The sequence below is a fragment of the Lycium barbarum genome, chromosome 8 (assembly GCF_019175385.1).
Source record: "Lycium barbarum isolate Lr01 chromosome 8, ASM1917538v2, whole genome shotgun sequence".
NCBI classification, from domain to species: Eukaryota; Viridiplantae; Streptophyta; class Magnoliopsida; order Solanales; family Solanaceae; genus Lycium; species Lycium barbarum.
In genome coordinates this window covers 124,714,832-124,732,082 of record NC_083344.1, presented here as the reverse complement: position 1 = coordinate 124,732,082, position 17,251 = coordinate 124,714,832, and the positions used below count along the sequence as shown (strand labels likewise).

The 17,251-nt window shown below is 35.5% G+C and overlaps 1 long non-coding RNA gene across 1 annotated transcript; it reads left to right on the top strand.

Annotated features, from left to right (window-relative positions):
- Window positions 1-5,926: 5,926 nt before the first annotated feature.
- On the top strand, window positions 5,927-8,973 carry LOC132605418 (uncharacterized). Its single transcript, XR_009569177.1, has 4 exons — window positions 5,927-6,238; window positions 8,274-8,356; window positions 8,528-8,599; window positions 8,694-8,973. It is a non-coding gene; the product is annotated as an uncharacterized LOC132605418 (long non-coding RNA).
- The last annotated feature ends 8,278 nt before the right edge of the window (window positions 8,974-17,251 follow it).

The window sequence follows — 17,251 nt, the reverse complement described above, 5'->3', positions numbered from 1 at the left end:
GATCACGTTTCTCCTCTTCAAGTGTTATACCAAAGAAAGTCATCTTACTCTCATCTTCGGGTTTTTGGGTGTTTATTCTATCCCCTTTTTCCTTCTCCGACTATCCACAAATTGCAAGCTCGGTCTACACCGTGTGTTTTTTTTGGGGTATCCTACGAATCATAGAGGGTATAAGTGTTATGATTTATCGTCCCATAAAATCATTATTTCTCATCACGTGATTTTTGATGAGAATGTCTTCCCCTTTTCCAATTTACATTCTCCCACTTCAATTACTTATGAGTTTTTGGACGATGGCATTTCCCCATTTTGGTTGCATCCCTTGGCTTCTACTCCGGATAGTCGGCTCAGCCCCCCCCCCCCTCCCCCCACTGCTCCCCGTGCCACAGCCGACTACCCCCCTCCCACCGTGACCCAGCCTGCTGCCCAGTCCCCTCCGCTGGCAGCCGTCTCCCCTACCGCACCTACCCCTCTCCCCGCTACCTTGGGCCAACAGCCCTCGGCTACCTCTATCCCACCGTCACCCCAACCACCTTCTTTTACCAATCCGCCCCGAATGGTGACCCGGAGTCAGCATGGTATTTTTAAGCCAAAACGCACTTTAACTTGAATACCATGGTTACGAAATCCCCTCTCCCTCGTAACCCTGTGGCTGCCCTTCGTGACCCGAATTGGAAAATGGCTATGGATGATGAATTTGATGCTCTTATTAAAAATAAGACGTGGGAGTTGGTGCCCCGTCCACCTAATGTGAATGTTATTCGTTCTATGTGGATTTTCACTCATAAAGAAAAGTTTAATGGTGATTTTGAGAGGCATAAAGCCCGTCTTGTAGGTGATTGTAAGACTCAACAGGTTGACATTGATTGTGGTGAGACCTTCAGTCCAGTGGTCAAGCCGCCGTTCTCAGTCTTTCATTATCAAAGAAGTGTCTTATTCATCAGCTAGACGTCAAGAATGCTTTCTTACACGGTGAGCTCAAGGAAACAATGTATATGCATCAACCTCTAGGTTTCAGAGATCCCACTCATCCGGATTATGTATGTTTACTCCGTAAGTCCTTATATGGGCTTAAGCAGGCCCCGAGAGCATGGTACAAGCGTTTTGCAGATTATGTCTCTTCTCTTGGTTTTTCAAACAGCAGATCTGAAAATTCTTTGTTCATCTACAAAAAGGGGTCCGATATGGCATACATGTTACTTTATGTTGATGATATTATTCTTACTGCTTCCTCAGATTCTCTCCGATGCTCCATTATGGCTCTCCTTGCCTCGGAATTTGCTATGAAGGATCTGGGTCCTTTGAATTATTTCCTTGGCATTCATGTCACTCGCCATAAGGATGGCATGTTTTTTTCGCTACGCAAGTATGCCGAAGAAATCATTGATCGAGCTGGGATGTCTTCTTGTAAGGCTACTTTTACTCCGGTTGATACTAAACCGAAGGTGAGCGGCACATCGGGTGCTCCATATGATGACCCGACTCACTATCGCAGTCTCGCAGGTGCCCTTCAGTATCTTACTTTCACGAGGCCGGATATCTCTTATGCTGTTCAACAGGTATGCTTACACATGCATGCACCGCGACAGGTTCATATGTATGCACTTAAGCGTATCATTCGTTACATTCAGGGTACACTTGACTATGGTTTGCATCTTTATCGGTCGTCAGTTACGGACCTTCTTTCCTACACTGATGCGGATTGGGGGGGGCTGCCCTGACACACGTCGGTCAACGTCTGGTTATTGTGTCTTCCTTGGGGATAACTTGATATCGTGGTCTTCAAAACACCAACCTACCCTCTCTCGTTCGAGTGCTGAGGCGGAGTATAGGGGGGTTGCTAATGTTGTCTCAAAGTCCTGCTGGCTTCGCAATCTTCTGTTGGAATTACATTGTCCTATTCATAAGGCTTTTATGGTATATTGTGACAATGTGAGTGCCATTTATCTTTCGGGAAATCCGGTGCAACATCAGCGCACCAAACACATTGAAATGGACATTCACTTTGTTCGTGAGAAGGTTGCGCGCGGACAGTTTCGTGTCCTTCATGTTCCATCCCGCTATCAGATTGCCAATATTTTCACCAAGGGACCACCACAAGTCTTATTTAAAGATTTTCGGGACAGTCTCAGCGTTCGTAAACCTCCCGTTTCGACTGCGGGGGTGTGATAGATTATGTAAATATTAGTTAGAATATTTTGTAATCTACTATTTTCGGTTAGAATATTTTGTATATTGTGTAATCTCCTATTTTAGGTTAGAATATTTTTATATATAAACCAATTTAAGTAATGAAAGGATTCAAGGAAAATATTTCCTACAATTCCTTTTATCACGTGATTTGAAGTGTACGTATTTTCGTGTGTCGTCTCACGATGAGTTTTGTTAAGCCGTTAGTCACTATCATAATTAGTACTAGTTTAATACTTAGCGTATTGCATTTATGTTGTCGTAGAATACCTTGGTTATAACTTGAATGGAATTATTCTCTTATCAAGTGATTGCAAGTGTAGATTTTCATTTGTGCCAATTTCTGACTCAGACTCTTTCCGCTTTTTTCTTAAATGTAATTATTACGTAAAGACTTGAAGAATATATTGACATCCACGTTTTATCATGTTAAAAGGGCAATAGTCCCAGAATATATTGACTTTTTAATTAGAAAAAGTCAAACCGAACCTGCTATAAACTTGCTAAGAATAGTTTTATCTACCTTTTCCACTCTGGCTTTGCTTAAATTAAGCATACAATTTGGAGGGAGCTTTCTCGTAAAAGATATTGTCCCACCATTTCCTCCTCCTTTTTTTTTTGGGGTTGCATAATTCATTTCAAGTCTCATTTTAATCTATTGAAGTGTTTTCTTCCTGCCTCGGAAAATATCACCAGTACAAAAAATAATTTGTCTTTACCGTCTTTTTTTTCCCTCCAGGTATGGGAAAGAGCAGAAGAATTTGATCCTGAAAGATCGACTTGGAAGGTCCAGTTCCAAACGAAACGCATACTGACTTTAGGTATTCATTTCTGCCTCACCTTTTCTTTTTCCTATTCAGTTTATACACAGCTTGTCTGAGTAGAAGATTATCGTTCATATATTTACTTGTTGCAGATTCATCCCGTTTAGTGGAGGGCCACGAAAATGTGTTGGTGATCAATTTGTCTTGTTGGAAGCTACAGTTGCTGTTGCGATATTTTTGCAGAACTTCTCGTTCGAGTTGATTCCAGATCAAAATATTAGCATGACTACTGAAGCAACCATTCATATGACAAATGTAAGATTCTCACCTAGAGATCTAGCTATTTTTCTTGTTTTAAGATTTAACGAGTTCTCTCAATGTAAATTACTATTGTCTTTTCCAATGAAGGATTTATACATGAAAGTGAAGCAAAGGCAAAAAGAATCTGTTTTGGCTGCTGCTCTGTAAATTTTGTCACAAGAGAAAAATTATCTTGATTCTTTAGATAGATTGGACAAAATTGAATAACATTTATATATATATCTTTCACATACTTATATCAAAATGTAAGGTCACAACAATAAAGGAATCATCCTTGACTCGACGATATATAACTGGAAAAAGACTACGAGGATGTGTATTGATGATTGCCAAGACAAAAATCGTTCTATTAGAATTATCAGTATTGCATAATATTCTATTTTTGCTCTGGCATTATAGTCTTATTTTTCTGTTAGAACATATTATGTCATGACAAAAATGCCAGAATATGCCTGAAAAGTTGTTGAAGATGAATTTTTTGATATGTGTGTGTGTCTTGTGTAATAATTATGTGTTACATGAAAAAATATAATAGTGAATGCAGTTGTACTTACTGTCATCTAATTTAAAATCACAAGTTTCTCAACTAGTACATGACCTAACACCAAGAAACGAAAGCGGTAAAAACAAAAACAAAATATAGTAGATGTTAGAAGACAGAAAGAAAAAAAGTACGTGCATTATGTATATATATTGGGGGTCAAAACTTCACAAAACTTGAGCTCTACAGCCATGTTCAATTTGCAAAACTTGAGCCTTTTGTATATTTCAACTTTTTTCTGAAAATAAATTGATTCTTAAAGAATAAAAAGTGAAGTATACGTCATAACCTACTTGTGGCCTGGGGTTCGGTGTACTTTGTTTTTTCAGATGATCGATAATATTATAATTAAAGTACTACTATATGTCATAACAAAATAAAGGGTAATCATGGACGTTATGCCCCTTGCAGTCAAAGTATGTAAATAAAGTGGGTTGAAAAAAGGTCTCAGGTTTAATTTTTAACGGAAGCTAAAAATATTTAAGCCGTTTCTTTTCATTTGTAAGTCTTGGTAGCTAGATAGTATTACCTGTTATCTGTGCTGGTGAGAGATAAATAGCACCCGTAAAATTAATCGAGGTGAGTGTAAGCTGATTTGGAGAACATGATCATAATGCCCTTTAGGTTACCTGTTTTTTTTTTTTGGGGTACATTGAAAAATACTAAAAACAGCAATTAAAACCGCGCAAAAGCTATATTACTTAAATCAGCAAGGAGCAAAAACTCCATATCTTTAATTGTCCCTCCCAAACTAGCATGTTTATGACTTTCAATTGCTAAAAAATAAGCAAATAAAGGAGGAAAGGTCAGATATACGAAATTTCCAAAAACTTTCTTTGCTGCTTCCTTTGCTAGGCCTACTTTATTTTTCGCACATGTCATCAGACTAACAAAAGATTGGTGAGATTTTGAAATGAAATCCATTATAAGAATGATATGATATAGAAAGAACTTTTGACCAATTAACCATTGGGTAGAACATGAGTCATGGATCTATACAAGATCACGATCTTCCTCAATAAGAGCGTTACGCAATCAAATTAATTAATGCTACAACAAGCTATAATTACGTAGTTTATACTGCTTATGCCACCTGAGAGAGAATTAATATTTTATTCAGATAAATAATAAGTACAAACTAAAATTGATATTTAGATTCTTAGTTATGGGTAGCCTACCTTGGAAGACTATATGTCGCAAAATTGAAAAATGAAGCATAAATCATGTTAGTATTATTTTAGAATTTGAAGTTCAATTGATAGTATAATAGGTAGTATACTATTAATCAAATGTAGCATGGTTGGGGGAAAATGAAAAGGTTGAACTTTGCCAGAAAATTAAAAGGAAAAAAAAATACACACTTTGGTTGTTACATAACAGTACTTCTTATAGAAGTTATAAGGCTCTTATAACTTCTATACATATTAACAGTGTTAAAGAAATTTTACATTATCATATCACCAAAAGGTAATAAACAAATGGTATAATAAGCAAAATTAGTAATTTGAATAAAATAAAAAATCTGTTGCAACAAGTTAAAACCGACCGTATAAAAATTCATTGTACTGTTAGTACATATATATTAGATTCATGAATTAATTAATATAGCAGCAGTGAGGATTTAGGAAAAGCAAAGGGTGGCAACATAATTTAAAAGAAATTATGAGACGTTTGATGTGGAGTAGTGGAACAATGGCATATCCTTAGGAAGATGCTTACCTTGCTTTCTTTTGCTCTTACTTTACCCAAAAGTGACCACGCATTCACTCAAGTCAATTCACCCTTTTGTTGCCCACATGACCAACAAAAATAGGAATAAGATTTACTCGCGATTTAAATTTGTGCATATTTAGTCTTTAAGATTTTTAGTAATGAACTCATTATTTATTTATTTTTTAAATTATGAGTTCAGACATATTATTTGTCAAAATTTTAGTAAATTTTACACATAAATTTATGCTCCTATATATGTTGAAATATTGAGTTCAGACGAACCTGATGCTGCAATGCTGCATCCGCCTCGGTTGACACTCGATATTTATTACTAGTAATATCAATAATCGCAGTTAATAAATACATATATGCTCGCCTAATTTTTATCATTTTACCATTTGATATAAATACGAGTTAAAACTTTTTTCTTTTTCAACTAACAACACCGTGATGTCCACCTGCCTCTATAAACAACTAACCAAACCTTCCTAACCAAACCCTCCATCCCACCTCTCTCTTTCTCTCTCTCTCTCTTAGACTGTTCCTTTGTGTTAGGGCTCTTGATCATGAGATGCCACCCTTTTGCCACCATCTCTGGTGGCAAAGGGGTGGCAGCTCAAGACGGATTTAGCCCATTTGTCTGGAGGAACTGTTGACAAATTATTGTTAGAGGCCATAGAGCTGATGCTGCTTTTATCTTAATCCCACGGTAAGGAAATTGCCATTTTCTTTGGTGATTATGTTCTAGTTATGAAGGGCAACTTGTATCCTTTGGCATTTTCACTTCCCTTTGAGTACTCTCTCTATGAGCTCGAGTGGAAGTTATAGTTAAATAATCTCAAGGGCAAGTAGGATTTGTTCTAAACCTATTTGTACTTTGTTGAGCATGTGTAATGTTGTGTAATTTGGGAAGAACTTGTTGAACATGTTTTATGTATTTGGCCTTTGGCTATAATAATGATGAAAGTATTATTTTCTATTAATTTTGTTTGAGAGTACTTTTTTTCTTGTCAGTGTTAACATTGTGGTTGACTTGGTACGTCATATTCACGTATAGATGTTGTAATATAATCTATAAATGAAGAGGAAATGTAATGTATTTTTGAAAAATAAAAGGTTGATAACTTCAATTATTCCTTTTATCACGTGATTTGAAGTGTACGTATTTTCGTGTGTCGTCTCACGATGAGTTTTTTTAAGCCGGTAGTCACTATCATAAGTAGTACTAGTTTAATACTTAGCGGATTGCATTTTATGTTGTCGTAGAATACCTTAGGTATAACTTGAATGGAATTATTCTCTTATCAAGTGATTGCAAGTGTAGATTTTCAATTGTGCCATTTTCTGTCTCAGACACTTTCCCTTTTTTTCTTAAATGTAATTATTACATAAAGATTTGAAGAATATATTGACATCCACATTTTATCATGTTAAAAGAGCAATAGCCTCAGAATATAAGAAAATGAACCAATAGAGTGTGAGTGTCACCGAATAGCAGCAAAATTAAGGTTTTCCTTAAGATAAAATGAAGTAATAGGAAATTTAATGTGTAAACAATATAGTGTGAGCATGACTAATATGATCTTTAAATCTGGATAAATCACATAAATCGTTTGGAGTCTACAAATTTTGAATTTCAACTATGTAATGAAACGCCAAATGTCCCCTTCGTCACACTTTGAAAGTTATGAGATATATCATATGTCATTTTACCGTTTGCTAATCCATCATGTTGGGATCATTTTCATGCATTCGAATAATTTCAAGAAACTTATTTCCTATAAATCATTACTCTTAAAAATTGAGTGTATGATCATTGTTCATCGTAAGTGATTTAAGTTGAAGTGATATGAAACAGATAATTCATATTAAATATTTCATCTCGTATTGATGATGTGTTCAGTAGTACTAAATATGGTTCATAATTTTTCATTTAGGTTAAATCGCATAAGTCGTTTGGAGTCTATACAAATTTTACATTTCAACTATGGAAGAAAACACCAATGTCTGAGTCGTCATATTCTCAAAGTTATGAGTATCATATGTTATTTTTTTGTTTTGCTAATCTACCTTTTTTGATTTTGTAAAAGACCAATTAGACACCAAGTAAGCATGATACTTCATTGAGTAAATTTAACCAAGTTGATCATTTATGTTTCTTGTTGGAAATTCATAGATGGAAAAACATATGGGTACATAATATGTTGTTAGATATGTTAATTAAGTGGTCATATATTAATTAAGCTTATTGACAATTAAATAATATGCAAATGATTTCATAGCAGCTTTCATGATTTGGAGTGCAACAACACACAAAGTAGATCATTTGTTAAATAACAAAGAGTAGGGGTAAAAAGAAAATCGATGCACCAAATCGATAATCTAGATCAAATCGAGAAAAAAAACCCGACAAGTGATTTAATTTGACTTGGTTTGTTATTGGAAAAAAAAACTCGATCATAATTGGTTAGTTTTATTTAAGTTTGAAAAAGTCAAACCGCTATAAACTTGCTAAGAAGAGTTTTATCTACCTTTTCCACTTTGGCTTTGCTTAAATTAAGCATACAATTTGGAGGGAACTTTCTGGTAAAAGATATTGTCCCACCATCTCCTCCTTTTTTTTTTTGCGTTGCATAATACATTTCAAGTCTCATTTTAATCTATTGAAGTGTTTTCTTCCAGCCTCGGAAAATATCACCAGTACAAAAAATAATTTGTCTTTACTGTCTTTTTTTTCCCTCCAGGTATGGGAAAGAGCAGAAGAATTTGATCCTGAAAGATTCGACTTGGAAGGTCCAGTTCCAAACGAAACGAATACTGACTTTAGGTATTCATTTCTGCCTTACCTTTTCTTTTTCCTATTCAGTTTATACACAGCTTGTCTGAGTAGAAGATTATCGTTCATATATTCATCCCGTTTAGTGGAGGGCCACGAAAATTCGTTGGTGATCAATTTGCCTTGTTGGAAGTTACAGTTGCTGTTGCGATATTTTTGCAGAACTTCTCGTTCGAGTTGATTCCAGATCAAAATATTAGCATGACTACTGAATCAACCATTCATACGACAAACGTAAGATTCTCACCTAAAGAACTAGCTATTTTTATTGTTTTTAGATGTGTAACGAGTTCTCACGATGTAAATTATTATGTCTTTCCCAATGCAGGGTTTACCTATGAATGTGAAGCAAAGGCAAAAAAAATCTGTTTTGGCTGCAGCTCTGTAAATTTTGTCACAAGAGAAAAATTATCTTGATTCTTTAGATAAACTGGACAAAATTGAATAACATTTATATATATCTTTCAAATATTTATATCAAAATGTAAGGTCACAACAGTAAAGGAATCATGTTCTTACTCGACGATAACTGGAAAAAGACTACGAGAATGTGTATTGATGATTGCCAAGACAAAAATCATTATTAGAATTATCAGTATTGCATAATATTCCATTTTTGCTCTGGCATTATCGTCTTATTTTTCTATGAGACATATTTTGTCATGCCAAAAATGCCAGATTAGCCATAATATGCCTGTAAAGTTGTTGCAGATGAATTTATTGTTTTCTGTTCGAACTCTATATGTGTGTGTTTTGTGTAATAATTATGTATTCATGAAAGAAAAATTGTGAATGCAGTTACACTTACGGTTAGGGGTGTTCACGGTTAAAAACTGATCCAAACCGAAAATCAAAACCAAACCGATTAAATAAAGCGATATTTACTTGGGTTTGGTTTGGTTTAGTTTTGAATTTTTAAAAACCGATAATATTTGTATTAGTTTTGGTTTTACTAAAAGCAAACCGAAGAAAAAACGAACTGCACCGACAAATTTTCTACATAATTTTTAGGCTTAAGTAACTAAAACGCCCCCGAACTTGGCACAAATTGCAACTTTCGTCCCCAAACTATTGCTGCACTTCAAGACACCCCTAGACTTGGCAAAATGGGTTTTAATTAATCCCCGAGCTCATGACCCGGAGTGAGTGTAGTCACTCGCGGGTCCAGCTGGCCATCCACGTGTAATATATTTATGCCACATAATAAATGGCAATTAGAACCGGGTAAATAACCCGAACCCACCCTACCCGACCCGACCCACGTTTAATTAAAGAGGCTTTCAGTCTCTAGAAGCCTCCATTTGAACCAACACCCTAAAAAACTCTCCGTCTCCCTTTGATTTCTATGGAAATTTTAGGGTTCTAGTCTACAAATCTCGCTAAACACTAGTTGTTAGGGTCACATTTTGTCGATTCTTGGGTGTATTAAGTGTTCAAGTTCATCGATTAGTGTTCGTTGCAGCTGTTTTGGTGGGTTTCTTTTGGTCAATCACTTTATCTGCTCCGATCGATCGTGGTTTCAGTTGTCTTCTTCAAAGGTTAGTGATTTTATCTGCTCCGATCGATCGTGGTTTCAGTTGTCCGATTAAGGTTTCTTAAAGTCTATTAGGGTTCCGATTAGGGTTTCTTCAAACATGTTTGTCTTCTGAAATGCTTGATAATGCTTCTAGTTATAAAGAATATGAGTTTATGGCTACTGAAATTCATCGTTAAAGACTTGATTTTGTGCATGCATGTCTTTTCGTATTTTTTTAATTACCTGAAAAATTAGGGGCTCTTTTCTTTTTATTTTATTTGTCCTATGATAGCACGTGCTTATGTATTCTTGTAAAAACTGAAATCTTTTAGGGCTTTTCTGATTGGTATGTTTAGGTCTTTCTGTAATAATTGAAAATTTTAGGGTGTTTTGGTTATATTGAAGTTAGGTGAAGGATTATTCTATGTAAAGGTGATGTCTTTTTCTTTATGCCAGCATGTTTGTTTTTTGTTATTTACTGTTTTCTGTTACTTTTCATTTTCTGTGATTTATTGTTAATGTTTAGGCTAGCCTAATGTTTATGGTAATTAGTATAAGTTATAGATGTAATTCATTGTTTGGCTGAGTTTTTGAATTATTAAAACCTCTGTAGGTTGAGGAATGGCTACTAAGTACTTTCATTTTAGATGGAAAATTGGTGGTATATTGGTGAGTGAAGTGGGGCCTACTTTTGTTGGGGGTAGGACAGAACATTCTTTTAACATTTATTTTGATCATTTGTCTATTCCTGAGCTAGTAGATCTTGCTAAAGAATTTGGGGTGATTAATTTAGGGACCACTTATATTGCACCTAAGGGGGGTGCTTTGGTAAAATTAACATCAGACAGGGATTTATTAGACCTAGGAGTACTGTTGAATGATGGGGATACAATTGAGATTTATGTGTGCAATGACTCTTCTTTTGAGGATGTGGGGCCTGTCAGCCAGCATGTGATTGGTGGGGCTGGTGATAATTTATCAAAGCCAAGTGGGGATAGGGAATCTGCCAGTTTATTTATTCCCTATCCACCACTAGTTAATACAACACCAACTACAAGTCTAGATCTAGAAAATCCTTCTTCTCCAAACTGTGTTGAAGGGGCTGAAGCAAATACTAGTGGTGCCTTTGCTAGTAGTGATTTTGCTGCTGAGAATCCCACTGGTGATGTAGACAATTCTGAGGAAGAAGATGCAGTAAATGGGTCTGATTCTGAACTGTCTGATGATTATGGGAGTGATGTTCATGAAGAACTTAGGGTGGTGAGAGAAGATTTAAGAGAATACAAAAAAAAAAAAAAAAAAAAAACTGCTAGGGCTGCTAAGGATAGACCAGATGGGTTTTTAGGTGAGGCTGGAGTGGATGAAGGTTATGAAGACATTGATAGTGTGAGAACAAATCTAAGGGGTTATTTGGGAGGTGATGATGATGAGCCATATTATGACTCATTCAGATGTAGATAGTTTTGCTTCTGAATCTGAGGGTGAAGATGTTAGTGATGATGAACAAGTTGAAGGAGGGACTGAATTGAGGGCAAAGAGAAAGAAAAATAGGGTTGTGTATGATCCATATTGTGAGAAAGTCATTTGGCAGGTTGGTCAAGTATTTCAAAATGTCAAAGAATTCAGAGAAGCTTTGACCAAATATGCTCTAAAGAAAGGTGTCCAGCTGGACAAGAAGAAGAATGACACAAGAAGGGTTAGGGTGAAGTGCAAAGAAGGTTGTCCTTGGATGATATATGCTAGCAAGGAAAGTAGGAGTACAAACTTCACAGTCAAGACCTACAATCCTAGACGCAAATGCCATAGGACCAACATCAACTTCCTTTGCAATTTTAAATTTCTGTCCAAGCATTATAAGGAGAGAATCACTTCCCAACCTACAATTAAAGGGTGGGAAGTACAAGACTTGGTTAGGAAAGATTTTGGTATTTATGTTGGGAAATCTGTCTGTTTGAAAACAAGGAAGATTGTTTTGAGAGAAGTCATGGGAGATCATATTGCTGAGTTTGGTAGACTCTTTGACTACAGGGATGTGCTGCTACAAACTAATCCTGGCAGCACATGTGTTGTGAATGTAATAGACAAGGAAGATGGTAAGAAAGAATTCAAAAATTTCTATATTTGTTTTGTTCCAATGAAATTGGGATTCATGGGAGGTTGTAGAAGGTGTATAGGCCTAGATGGTTGTTTTCTGAAGGGTATTTGCAAGGGCCAGTTACTTGTAGCAGTTGCTAAAGATGGAAACAATCAAATGTTTCCAATAGCATGGGCTGTTACTGGAACTGAGACAAAGGATACATGAAGATGGTTTATGAGAATCCTCCAGGATGACTTGCAACTTGGAGATGGAACTGAGGTCACTATACTTAGTGACATGCAAAAGGTACCTTTTTTTCATTATTTGTTTTCTATTTAGGCATTATGTTCTATTTTCTGATTTTTCTATGTTTTTACAGGGTCTGGTTAGTGCTGTTGAAGAAGTACTTCCTGCTTGTGAGCACATAATGTGTGCTAGACACATTCTGTCTAACTGGGCCCAAAATTGGAGAGGTATTGAGAGGAGGAAAAAATTCTGGAAATGTGTTAGGTCAACATTTGAGGCAGAACTGAAAAACAGGCTGAATGAGTTAGATCAGTTGGGTAGGGGTATTATTGAAGACCTTATTTCATACAACAAAGAAAGGTGGTGCAAAGTGTATTTCAAAGAATTTTCAAAATATGATAGTGTGGACAACAATATGTCAGAATCTTTTAATGCTTGGATACTGTCAGCTAGACACAAGACAATTGTGTCAATGTTAGAAGAAATTAGAATCAAGGTGATGAATAGGATAGCTAAGATGAGGGCATTTTCTGAAACTTGGGTTGATGGGATATCACCAATGGAATTGAAAGTGTTCAATGCTAATGTTGAGAGGTCAATGAACTGTACACTTCATGACTGGAATGGAGACTGTGGCTTTGAAATCAAAGAGGGGTTAGGTACTCATATTGTTCAACTGGCAAGAGAGTATTGCAGTTGCAGGTCATGGCAACTAAAAGGTATCCCTTGTGCACATGCCATAGCAGCTATGCACTATAGGAGAATTGATCCAAGTGAGAATATTGTACATTGGTACAGACAAGAGACCTATTTAAGGGCTTATTCTTACTTCATACAGCCTGTTCCAAGCATGATTATGTGGCTAGACAGTACAAACCCAAAGATAGAGCCTCCGGAAGTCAAAAAAATGCCTGGCAGGCCAAGGAAGTGCAGAAGAAAGGAGATAGGAGAAGTGAGAAGGGCTGGAAAGTTGACAAAAAGAGGGATAGCCATGATATGCTCTTGTTGCAAGTCTAGTACACATAACATAAGAAGTTGTCCTTCAAGGCCTCCAACTGCATCAGCGACAACTTCTGCCCCTTCTAGGAGGAAATACTCAGTGCCACCAACTGCATCAGCAACTTCCAAGAGCAAATACTCAAGGCCACCAACTGCTGATGCAACTTCCAAGAGGAAATACTCAAGGCTACCAAAAGCAGCAGGATCAATAAGAGCACCAAATACACGAGCAACTGCTCCTCTAACTACACCAGCAACTGCTCCACCAACTACTCCAGCAACTACCAAGAGGAAATACACAAAGCCACCAGTCCCTCCAAGGCCTAAAGCAACTACAAAGGTAACTGTAATACACATTACTTTGCTTACCATTAATTAGTCAAATATTAACTTATTATATTTTAGGTTAATGCTTCCCAGCAGTCATCAACTGGAAGTACAAGAAAAAGTAGTGTTCATGACACTCAAGATGCATCTACAAGCATGGGAGGGGGCAGGACTAAGTACAAGAGGCCAAGGGTTGTTGGACAGGGTGTATTTGTGTCTGAGTCTGGATACAAATGTGTTGATGTAAGTGTTTCTCAATCACCAAAGTTATTGTTATTATTTATAGCCATTTTATGGCACTAACCAATTTAAATTGCAGCAAGGAATGCCTAGCAGCAGGTTGGTGTCCACTCCTAAGGCAATGAATTCAGCCTTGGTCACAGGTGATATTGGATACAAACCCAGCAAAGGATTGAAGTGGAAAGGAACAAAAGCAGTTACACAAAGACAACTCCAAGTGCAAAGTGCTAATCATAGAATCCAAACAAGATCAAAGGCTCTTGGAGTTCAAACAAGATCAAGAAAAGGAAAATCTCCAATGAAGTAGTATGATATTTCTATGTTTAAGCTAGCTATTTTGGTGAAACTTGGATATGTAAGCAAACAATGTAGCTTGGTAGTTTTTGGTGACAGTTAGTGCTACTGTCCAGTTATTTTGCATATGACAATGACCTCGATTTGGTATTAAATGGTATTGGTTTATTGTCCAGATTTTCATTGAATGGTACTTGGTATTTTATGTCAAGGTTTTACATTGAATAGTAGTTGATATTTCTGACCAGATTTTGATGTGAAATGGTACTGGTTACTGGTTTATATTGTCCATATTTTGCATTGAATGTTAGTTGGTGTTTTGTTCAGGTTTGCATTGAAATGGTCAATGCTTATTGTCCAGATTTTCATTGAATGGTAGTTGCTATTTTCTGTCTAGATTTTCCATTGAATGTTAGTGTTTTGTCCAGGGTTGCATTGAAATGGTCAATGTTTATTGTCCAGATTTTTCATCCCAGATTTTGATAGTGTCCATATGGTATGAATGTTGTTGGTTAGCATGTTGAATAGGCTAACCATTACTAACCAGATGGTATAACGTATTGCTTCACAAAGTCATCATAATCATATTCAATATGCTAACCAAAATTAGATTACATTGTTAATCATTTAAATAGAACTTCACTTCAACCTAATTAGTACTACAACCATTGTTAATCATCTAAGTACAACTTCACTTCAACCTAATTAGTACTACTACCAGAACCAAGATAAAACATCAAATTACATAGGACACTAATACATAGACAAATCTTCAATGTTTTTGACCACTTCAACTCTTGCTCATATTTGTCTTTCTTCTTCAACAAACCCCAAATAACAACATTAGCTTGCTCCAGAAATGGTGGTTCATACCAATCGAATAATTTGCAAGAACTTCGACCTTTCACCTATAAAAAGTGAACGAAAATTAGTGACAAACCGGTAAAATTAGATGTAAATCAGTGACTAAATTAAACAAACCCAGCAAAATCATACTAAAATTGAGATACTAAAAACATAAATTACATACCTTGTAATTTTGACAACCCTAAAATCTCCTTCCCGGATTGTCATCGGACCATGAAATCCTCACCACCCCCGGAAAGTTGCAATTCGTGCCAAGTTCGGGGGCGTTTTAGTTACTTAAGCCTAATGTTTATAATTATATATGTACAATATATTAATTTTTATAAATACTTTTAAATAATTTATATACCTTTTAAGCAAAATTTTATTTATCTTTAATAGGCTAATGAACTTTATACCTTAAGCCGATTTTAAAAAAAGAAACCCGTATGTATTCAAACTCATTTATTCAAAGAAACAACTATATGAGATTTACCTAGATTTATTTTTTGTATTTCTTATAAACTTTATTCACTTAATTAAAATCATAAATCCTAAGACATTTTCTCCATAATGCAAGAAACTATAGCTACCATAATAAAAGGGTAATAACGGATTATAAGTTGGAAAATGATAGAAAATTCTATCTTAATTGTAAGGAAAAAACATGAAAGAGAGAAATACCATTAATTTTCTTAAAAACAGAAAAACCAACCCAAACCAACTACAACCAAACCGATGGATATGTATTATATTTAGTTTGGTTTGGTTTTAATAATTTTAAAAATCGACTAGATTGGTTTGGTTTTGGTTGTAACCCAAAACCGACCCATGAACACCCCTACTTATGGTCATCTAATTTAAAATCTCAAATGACCTAACACCAAGAAACGAAAGGGGTAAAAACAAAAAAAAAAATATAGTAGATGTTAGATGACAAATGAAAAAAGGCACATCAAGTATTGTGCTCTAAAAGCTAACTTTCATATGTCATCAACTTCACGAAACTTGAGCTCGACAGCCCTGTTCAGTTTGCCAAAACTGATCCTTTTGTATGTTTTAATTTTTCTAAAAATAAATTGATTCTTAAAGATCAAAGAACTAAAGAATACCAAGTAAAAATATAGACTTCATACCCTACTTGTGGCCTGGGGCTCGGTATATACTTTTTCCAGAAGATAATATTATAATTAAATTAACATTTGTCGTTTCAAAATAAAGGGTAATCATGGACATTATATTCCTTGTACCCAAGGTCAATGAAGTGGGTGATAAACAAGACATTCAAATTCAATTCTCTGCGGAGACAAAAAAAAAAAAAAAAAAACTAGGTGGTTTCTTCCAATTTGTCCAAGCGTTGGTTGATAGAGTTACCCGCTACCTGTGCAGGTGAGAGGTAGCAGGTACACGTAGAATTAATCGAGATGTGCGTAAGCAGATCCAGACACTATGATCATTAAAAAAAAATAGGCAGTATGCCCTTCAAGTTGTCTGCATCTGCCCTAACAGAATCATAAGCAAATACAGGAGGAAAGGTCAGATATACGAAATTTCCAAAAACTTTCGTTCTTTGCTGCTTCCTTTACTAGGCCTGCTTTATTTTCCGCACATGTCATCAGACTAACAAAAAAATTGTGAGATTTTGAAATGAAATCCATTATAAAGAGGATATAATATAGAAGAACTTCTCACCAATTAACCATTGGGTAGAACATGAGTCATCGATCTATACAAGATCACGATCTTCCTCAATAAAAGCATTACGCAATCAAATTAATCAATGCACCAACAACCTTTACTTACGTAATTTATACTGCTTATGTCACCTGAGAGAGCAATAATATTTTATTCAGATAAAAAATAAATTACAGAATAAAATTAATAATTAGATCTCAGTTATGGGTAGCTCATCTGGGAAGACTATATGTCGCAAAATTGAAAAATGAAGCATAAACATAAACAATGTTAATATATAATATTTTGGCTTTGAAGTTCAATTGATAGTATAATATATAGTAGTATACTACTAATCAAACATGTAGCATATTTGGGGGAAAATGAAAAAGAACTGAACTTTGCCAGAAAAAGAAAAAATATACACTCTTTGGTTGTTACATAACAGTACTTCTCAAATTAAAGATTGCCACGTGCATGATGATTTCATCAGCTACTATAATTTATACTGTGGTACTCCTTGTGTTTTAATTAACTAGATCAGTCTTATAACTTCTATACACATTGACAGTATGGGTCAAAATCATTCACATATGGGTCAAAATCATTCACCCCCAAATTTTGCTTTAAAAATCAAACTCCCCCTCAACTTTGAACAATAGACATT